This window comes from Motacilla alba, chromosome 5 (genome assembly GCF_015832195.1).
Source record: "Motacilla alba alba isolate MOTALB_02 chromosome 5, Motacilla_alba_V1.0_pri, whole genome shotgun sequence".
Classification (NCBI taxonomy): domain Eukaryota; kingdom Metazoa; phylum Chordata; class Aves; order Passeriformes; family Motacillidae; genus Motacilla; species Motacilla alba.
In genome coordinates, this window is record NC_052020.1 from 12,893,173 (window position 1) to 12,902,759 (window position 9,587).

At 37.6% G+C, this 9,587-nt stretch overlaps 1 protein-coding gene across 17 annotated transcripts in view; it reads right to left on the reverse strand.

Annotated features, from left to right (window-relative positions):
• SOX6 (SRY-box transcription factor 6) overlaps positions 1 to 9,587 on the reverse strand; it is a 374,568-nt gene that overhangs the window by 236,525 nt on the left and 128,456 nt on the right. The window contains exon 2 of one of the 17 annotated variants that reach the window (XM_038139357.1): positions 5,081 to 5,159. The exons of the other annotated variants lie outside the window; for them this stretch is intronic. The gene's annotated coding sequence lies outside the window, so the exon portion shown is untranslated. The remainder of the gene's footprint in view (positions 1 to 5,080; positions 5,160 to 9,587) is intronic. 17 annotated transcript variants of the gene reach the window in all.

The following is a 9,587-nucleotide window of genomic DNA, read 5'->3' on the forward strand; positions in this document are numbered from 1 at the left end:
ATCTTCCATCCTTGTTGACTGTTCAAATGATTAAATGTTACAGTAGAAATTAAGGCAAGACATGGAGTTTCAGCTGCCAGACATTTCAGAATCAAGCCACAAAGTATAACAACAGATAACAACAATGCAATGGCTCAGACACTGTTCCAAAACCATATAAACTGAACAATAACAAAGAGATATATGACAAAGCAGACTTATAGTTGGCTGGGGACTCTCGCTTCTGCTCTGCTCCACCCTCACAAAGCATTCATAAACCTAAAGGCATGTCTACACTGCAGCCACATAAATGACTGCTTTGTAATGCTCAGATATCCAAACTAATTTTAAACAAGCTTGCTTCTGATAGCTCTCCAACTACAGTAGCGTGGTGCTCAGATGGACTAATTCATCCTGCTTTAGTGGCTGCAGCAGAGACATAACCCAGGTCTACAGCTCCAACAGTAGATTGGAATCAGATTAGATTAGAAATATATTCACTTACAGAGCTTTTATGAACAGTCTCCATTCCTTTTCCCCAAAGTGCCAGATTAAAGTACTTAAGTGCATGATTAACTGTAAGTACGCAAGCAGTCCACTAATTTCAAATTGGACTACTCGGTTTCAAAAAGTTAAGCACATGTCTAAGTGCTTTGGTGACTCCAGAACTAAATAAATTAAAAGAAATCATTTTTAGAAGTACTCACAAACTTTTGAGCATTTCCTTCTAAAATTCTATGCTAACCTGGTGTTTCTAACTAAAAAAAAAAAAAAAAAAATAGTCAGCCACAGCATCTTATCCCTTCCCAAGTTTTAAAATACTCCTCTCATAATTTTAAACATTGTTACAGGACCCTTCCTCACAAATCATCACTTAGCTTTGGGATATATTAGATGCATTATAGCTCAGATAGACTTAAAAAAAAAAGAATGTATTTTGACAATAGCCAAAATATTTTGCAGTTCTGCCCTGTAAAATAATGTTGTGTAGGCAGAACTCAGCTACATAACTCATTGTAAAGCTAATGCTGTAATCCTGATGCCATCTTAGAATAAATAGCTATTTCCTAAAATTATGAAATCTCGTCTCTCTTTTCAAGGAGAATTAGGAACACAATTGAACAGTTAGTAAAAGATTTTATACTCCTGGGGCCCCACACCTCAACATAAATCCCTCTGCGCAAAGCCCGAATAGCTTGAGAAGGCTGCAATGAGAGAGAATCTCTCAGTTTCTGTTCCTGGCTCTGAGTCACAGCAAGGCCTCAGGCCAATCAACTCAACTCCCTCAAGCTCTTCCTTGGCTTCATTTTGCAGGAATTCTACATGAATTAGTTACATATAGATCATAAACAGCATTGCAAGATTAGAGAGTTTATGGTAATCGCAGGAACCACCTTGGAAATAAAAGGGCGGGAGGGGGAGTGGAAGCAAATGTGATTCAAGAAATGACAGCTAAAATGTTAACTGAGCACCCAAATCTCTGGCTGAAATAAGCATCAAGCTAAGCAATACACCCACGGCTTCCAAGATACACACTCAGCTATTCTTGCATTTGTTTTTCCAATCCAGGCAAATTACACTTCTTCTAATAGATACGGATCCAAATCACAAAGTTTGACTTCAGATTCAGACTTCCTCAATGCTCAGAGGGTTGGGAACAGCTTTTATGGTATTTCTTCTCATTTGAAAAAAAAAAAATAATAATATGAGAAAAAACAAAACAAAACAAAAAAACCAAAAACAGCTCCTTGGAATTTTTTGAAAAGTCATTTTCTTATGTTCTGCCATTAAAGTGACCTTCCCAGCCATGCAGCCATGGTGAACTACTAGGGTTAGGGAAGGAGCTCTTGTCTCTTCACCTAGTTGTTGAAAGCATCAAAATGGCCACAGCAAAACTGCCTCACAATCCCTCTTGACTTTTCAGTGAAAATCCAAAATGTCTGTTTGGATTCATAAATGCCAAAATCACAATCTATCTTTTTAGCAGGCTAAATTCTCAATTCTCTTTATCCCCTACCAGAAGCTTTCACTGAAAATGCATAAGGAGAACGAACCCACATTGAATGCAGCAAAAGAGCAGAGAAAGAATAGTCATTTGGCACCTGGGATGTGCTCATCTTCAGTCACAGTAGTTAATATTTTCTATAGTTTATATTTAGCTGACAATATTGCTGTCACATTATTTAAACAGCTTGAGACTGTTCTTTGGACTGGAGCTCATATGCCCTGGAATGCTTTGACTCATGAATTGTTTCTCCTGATAATGTTACATCACGTAACCACCTCTGTTTAATTGGTTGGTATTAGCTTCTCAGTGATGGCTGCCTTTAAAGTCCTATGACTGGGCCATGTGTCTCTGGATATCCAATTTCTTACTGTTGGAAAAAGAAAAAGAAAAAAAAAAAAAAAAAGGCAGTACTGACTTCCAGCTATCTTTACCAATAATTATGGGAACAAGAGTGAGCGTGCCAAGAATTTATCCATCAGCAACTTATTAGGATTTGTTTTTCTAGGCTGCAAGTAAGAGAAAATACAATATAAATAAAAGCAATCCTTAACAATAAAATTGGAAAACAATACTCGCTATAAATAAGCACTAATCCACATATTTTTATGGATCAGAATTACTTAATTGTTTATCTGAATGATTACATAAATGGTTTTGATAAAGGATGCCTAAAAATACTAAAATAGGAAAAACTTATTTTAGCATGTTTGAACTTTGAGACTTTACACAGAAGACAAAAATACTTTTTTTTTTTCTCCCTTTAAAAGGCAGTTAAGAAGCTGTTCTAATAATTAAAAATCTTCCTGATCACACTTAGATCTGGTGGGCAGAAGTTCCTGAAAAGTTCATTAAATCCTTTCAAGGCTCCACTAGAAACATGCTGCAATGGTAAGATACAGTATTCTTATAATATTTCCCTCCTATGGTACATTTTCAGGAGTTGCCTAAAATTCCATGCGATGAGTTAAACAGTTAATTTTCAACCGTACAGGTGTGAAAGGTCGCATGCCATCCCTCTGCATTTCATAACAGAAATATCAATACAGCCAGACTTCTTTCCCCCCCTCCCATTTCCTCCTCCCTCCTTTCCATGTTTTTAGTTCTCAGCTCTAAGTTAAACCAAACAGTTCAGCAGACAAAGAAATGGAGTATCAGTTTCAGGCTCACCTGTAGCCTCTTTCACTAAAGCACCAAATTAGAACCTCCATGTAACACAAAACAATGGCTCTGCAGCTCAGTTACAGATTTTTCCTTTTAATAAAAACCTTACTCTACAAGCCTAAAAACATTTCTAGCAGGCAAAACATTTCTGATTCAGTAGAGGTTATGCAAGCATCAAAGCACTTAAATATAGGTGCCAAACCACATTGCCAGGAGCTCTTAGTATTGTGAAGTACTGTTACCTGACAGCTCAGTGAATATAAAATTGCTTGTTTCTCCAACTGAAGACAATCAAATTGTCACCTTCCATTGTAATAACACACAACTTGAGATCAGCAAAATGCCAACACAATTACCAGGAAGAAACAAAACATAACAAAAATATCAGATCTAAAATTCTCTAAAGGGTAAACACTTCCATCTGGCTATTCACACACACACACAAAAAAAAAAGAATTATGAGAGATTCAGATGAGAGATTTTATTCTCACTATCAAATATCCTAGTTAATTTAGCAATAAGATTTATTTGTAAAATAGAAAAAAATGGCAAAAGGAGGTGATTCATGAAACACTAAAAATAAACACAGGTCAGAACTGTGCTGGGATTTTACTTGTGCACATTTAAAGTGCTGCAAGGGTCAGTAGAGTTGCTGCTAGGGACGAGCATACATATCTGTATTGTTGTTATTATAAAGTCATATATGTGAGGTTTCATAAAAATTAATTCTAACTGGCACACGGCGTACTTTGGCACAAGCTACACATGACGTGCCACTTTTATTTGTTTATTTAAATGACTTCACTCTAAGAACTGAAAATGAAGTTTGAACTGCAGTCTGCCTCAGAACTGGGACTTTCAGGATATTAAAAACTGAGGAAAACCTTTGAAGGAGGTAATCTGAATACATGAAAAATAGCATTTTCACCATATATTTCTTGAGGTTATTCAGCAAGTGGCCTACATATTCAGGAGTGAAATTTGCATTTTGGTGATGCAGAGATCTAATAACTAGAAATTGTTTTATATCTACAGTAGCTCTGGGCATCCTATAAACTACAAAAGAGTGTCCTAGGTAGGATATATACATGGAAAACTATTTTCATCTGGTTCACAGGAATGAAACAAAACTTAAACCCTTCTTGGAAAATTTGCACTGTAGGGTGATATAATGGATTATCTCTTCTGTGTTGACATTCCATTCACTACTAACACACACACACACAAAGTTCCTGTATATTTCTTGATGAAAATGCATGTCACCTTCACATACTCTTTAAGGTTTCCCCAGCCATGGGCAAGTTAGAAAAGAAGAGAAAAGAGCAAAGCCAAGACTCAGTCTTTGACATCAGCTTTTCTCTGAAGGACTATTAAGGAATGGCAGTAATGGTCAAGGAGCCTTTTTTCCCACCCTGCCCAGCTGCACCAGAGCCAGATATAGTCCTAACCCTTTGGATAAGGCAAGCACAAGGACTACTTAAACACATTGTTAGCCTTGCCGAAGAGCATAAGATGCAGCTCCACATATCCAACCTAGCAGCAGGAATTCCTGCTGTGCCTTGTCTCAGGTGCCTCATCCACAGGAGCTCAGGTGCAACACAGAAAAGCTGGGTTTTCCAACTGCAGCCTGCTCCCAGGCTTTGGCCTTTGATGGTTGCCCTTGTGCACAGCACTCAGTCACACAACACAGCACCAGCAGGAGCAGAAGAAGAAAGGAAGGTAGCGAAAACCCAAAACTATTTTAAAGGCCCAAGCACTTTGATCAGATAAAACATAGCTAGACACAATGCCCATTTTTGGCATTGTGTGCAACTTTGGGAAGTTCTGATTTTTGTTCAGGGTCCTTACAAACAGGCTTTTAGAAGGCAGCACTGTGCACAATATTGCTTTGTTTTGAACTAAACAATATGATCTATACATTATGATCATTACCTGTGTGTACAATGGAAACCCCAAAATGTGTTTGCAGACCCCTGCAGGAACCACCTCGTTCACCAGTGAGCTGCAGCTACTACTGGGAGAAAGGAGAGGGTAGTCTGGAGCAGCATTCTGTTCAGAAAATGATTACATGCCTAACTAAATCTACTGAGGAAATATTTGAGAAATACCCTTATTTGATGGGCAGTGTAGCCAAGAACAAGGGTGGTAACGTCGCTCTTACTCCCCCCAAACTCTCCATGGCTTGGGCTGCTTTTCCTTTTATTTTAATTACCTTCACTACAAAAATATGAAGAAAAAAGATAAATAATTACAACACTCCAAGAAATCAAATAAAGTACAACAAAACATTTTCTCCTCTATTAATTAAGTTAATCAGCTTCTATTAAGTGCAAACAATTTAAAGTTCAATTTATTGAGACTTTGAACCGCCTATCCTTTCACCAGCTCCATAGGTGAAATATCTAGCAATTTTAACTAATTTTTTAAAAAGCCTGAAATAAGACATTGTTATTCAAAGTCTTAGCATGACATGCTTAATATCAAATATTTTAGCTGTTATTTAGTTTAAAAAATAAATTGTTTAATACTAACCAGATTCCCAAATAAAGTTCTGTATTTTTTAAGGAATTCACTAAGGTATCTAAGGTCTAGGCACTAAAAAGAATCAGAGACCATTAAAAAGTAATCATCACAGGAGAAACTTACACCACTTCACTATGCAGCTTGAAGAGATCAAGCAGTAGCAGTCCCTGCATGCAGCACTCTGAAACTGCATCAGTTGCAAACTACAAACTCTCCCTGTCTTTTGGTTTCAGTTCTGTAACACACCACCAAATTGCTAAAAAGAAATAATCTGCAGTAACTGAGGACCCTCCACTATCCCCCTTCCATGGAAGGTTATAAGAGTACAGCATCTGCTCTCTGAGAAGGAAACATGCATATCAAAATCAATCCTAAGGGTAAAGGTGAAGAGTGCTCAGGCTCGGAATTGCTCCACATTTCTGTGTTCAAAGTTCAGTGTCAGTAATTTTAAATGTGTTAAAGAACATAATGAAGAACAACCATCCGAGTACAAAAGAAAACACAAGTCAGCACACGGAACAAAGGCTCAGATGAAGTTGTTTCCAAATAATTAGAAAGTAAAAAGACCAATGGTCTAAAATGCAGACTTAAAATATTGTCAGAGATTTTAAATATTTTTACCATTACCCTGCACATCCAGTTAGATCCCCTGCAAGTGATTTTAGCTAAAAAGACTGAGATATCCTTTTATAACTTGTGATGTAGCATGTTTACCATTGAAATATACGGTGCCTTATTGTGGTTTTCATCTCTGACCCATTTTTTCCTATATATTAAGAATAAAACACACGATCTGCCTTTGTAAGGAAGTCTTGTCTTCTCAAACAGTGTCATTTTTTTTTTTTCTTTGCTCAGGGCTATATTTTGTAACCGTTCCCCACTTATGTTTATTGGTAATAATTTATAATAGACAAGTAAACAGTGCATAATATGTGCAGACTATTACTTCAAAACCCAGATTTGAACAGTTTCGTTTTCTCATGGACAATTGTAGAAGGGGCTGTTAACAATTTCAAAAGCAGTGCCATACAGAACATGATACATACATTACATATGCACAGATTTGCAGGCAGGTTTAGTTGGTACAGCTATCCTCACTACCGTGAACCACAAACGAGACAGTCCATTGCCTGTGGTTCTAACCCAAATATGTGTAGAACTGAAAAGAAATGTATCTTTCAGTCTAGGAATTATGACACAGACACAGAAACCTTACATATTTTTGAGAATGGGTCAGATCCTCAGACGCTGAAAATCAGAGCAGTTGTATTGAGGTTAATTCAATACGATTTATTCATCTAAAGATATATCCTTAACAACTTTTCTTGATATTGAAAATTTATGTTGGGTCTTTTTGCAGTATGGAATTTCTGTGTTTTCCATGAAAAACTGACTACCAATATTAGCAGGAATCATATGACACGATAATATTCCTCCAAACACTCATCGCAGAGAAATGCGAAAAATAGTAAGGTGGATTAGCAATAGTGGCAGGCTGTATCCACTGCTCTCAGTATTTTTAAAGTGTATTCCTCTTGAGCTGATTCAAAATAACAAGATCTCTTCACTTACACAGACAAGCACTTTCAAAAAAAGAAAAAACCCAAAAAAAATTACTTCTCCGGCTGGCATAAGAGCTTCTAGCAGATCATAATTTGGGGAGGAATCGAACACAAACGACTGAAACAGAAATAATTTATGTTTTAATTTGAACATGAGTTCTTAGGCTGCTACTTGGCAAAGCACTGCAGTCCAGCAGTTCCTGTGGAGCAAGGTCATGAAAGAGATGGGGGTCATCCAAATACGTAAGACCCCCAGTGCAGCAGGCACAAACTCTGCACTAATTATTTGAGGTCACTCCAGTGCCCAGCACACAACCATTCTGGCAGCCTCCCCATGGCATTAGCACCACGCAGAGCAGGGCTGAGGTGACAGGACCAGGGCAGGTGCCCATCAGCCCATCAGAAGGCACACATTTGGGCAGACAAAAATAAAGTGTGAAAGGGGAGATAGCAAAGACCCTTTCAGTTTTTTTCTGCTGTATCATTTCTGGTCATTGAGGTTTTGGAAGCTGCTTCAGGCAGGGAAAAGCCCTACCTGGGCAGAAACTGGAGCTCACAGAGAGGCAGGGGGCCACCCTAGAAGGAGGCAGGTTTGGGGTGAGCCCATCTTTTCAGCAGAGGGTCAATCTCCAAGGGAAGGCGCTTCTACAAAGAGGTTCTTCTTACACTGAGACTGTACCCTGGTTGTTTTTTCATAGAAGGTAATGAAGCAGTCTAATATTTGGCAATCAGCACAACTTCTCATGTTCCAGAAATCTCAAAATATCTTCACCTTTACTAAGCAACTCTCTCAGCACTCTTGCTTTTACAAAAGAACTGAGACACAGAGAGTTTAATGAATTAACCCAAGGAAACAAAGAAAATCAAAAGCACACAGGACTGGACTAACAGCCCTTTCCAGCTCCCTGTGAAAGGCATAACTTGCAGCAAAAGATGACTCTCAAATCAGGCTCGTAATATGTTCACAGCCAAACAACTCTCTTCTCACTAGCAGACAAAGAAATCTTTCCTTACAATCATTTATTTCAATGAATAGACGTGTAGAGTTGTATTTATTTCTGTGGCTTTGTCATTATCAATTTACTATGCCATGTCACAAGTTACAGTTTACTTAAATCAGCCAGTAAATGCTGGGAGAAATGTTTGTTGACACTGAGTAGTGAATTCCTACAAAACCTGAGTGCACTTCTGCACTGGCAAGGGCTGATCAAAGTGATATGAAACTGAAAGCTCCCACACCAGGATGAACACCACGTTAAGTACAAGTTCAGAATGAGGCTGGGGATGAAAAGCCTGTTCAAAAAATACAAACTGGATAATAAAATAAAAAAGGAACATATATTTTTAACCAATAGGCACAACTTGTGGGATGGAAACTGTCAACTCACTTGTGTGCTCTATACGTTGCTTTTGATTTTTCTCAAACAAGGGGCAAAAACATCAAACAAAATATATTATCACTTGTACTATATTTAATGCTTCCAAAAAGCACTTAAATTTACTGCAGTTTTAATGCCTGTCATCCTTTCAAATCTCAATTAAAATACTAAATTAATAAATCTTGAGGCAGCAAAATGATTCATTTTTGTATTTTCAAGGACCTTTCCGTAAATACAGTGAGAAGAGAAACCCAGCGAACAGCTTATCAATACAACCTCCATGGAATATTTGCTAACATTACACATATGTTAAGCAGTGAAATGTTTTTCACTTGAAAAACAAAAAACATTCTGCATCTGTCGTAGCAAATCAACCCAAGAGATACATCTAACTTTTATTTTTCATTTATAAAATGATGAAGAAAAATTCCCTTCACAGCTTGCTTAGATTCAATTAAAGCAATCATTTAGGCAGTACCTATTGCAAATGTCTTAGGCTGCATGGAAGGAGAAATTACATGGTTTGGATAGTAAGTGATATCACTGACTTTTGAAAATTAAACCAATGCTCTAAATAAAATTTCTGCATCGTCATCTAAAAGCATATGTGACTATAAACATAACAGATAAGGTTATTCTTAGCTCAAAGACTATAATTCATTTTAGAATAGTAGTTAGAAAACCTAAAGTGATAGGAGGAAAAAAAAAAAAAGCACAACTACTAGTTGCACATATCACTCACATATAATGGCTGTTCTTCCACTCTTCTGTCCTGCTTTCTCCTACCACACCAGCCAGCACTTCAGAGTTTGATGGCATAACACCTCTGACACCTTCCCAAATCACAAGGAACCACTGCCACTGTCAGGAAATCACAGCGAGCTATCTCTGCCAGCTCCCAGGCTGGCAGACACATCCATCCATACGTAGAAGCAACATCTAATTTGTTGTACAAAGCACCGTCAACTTTGTCCA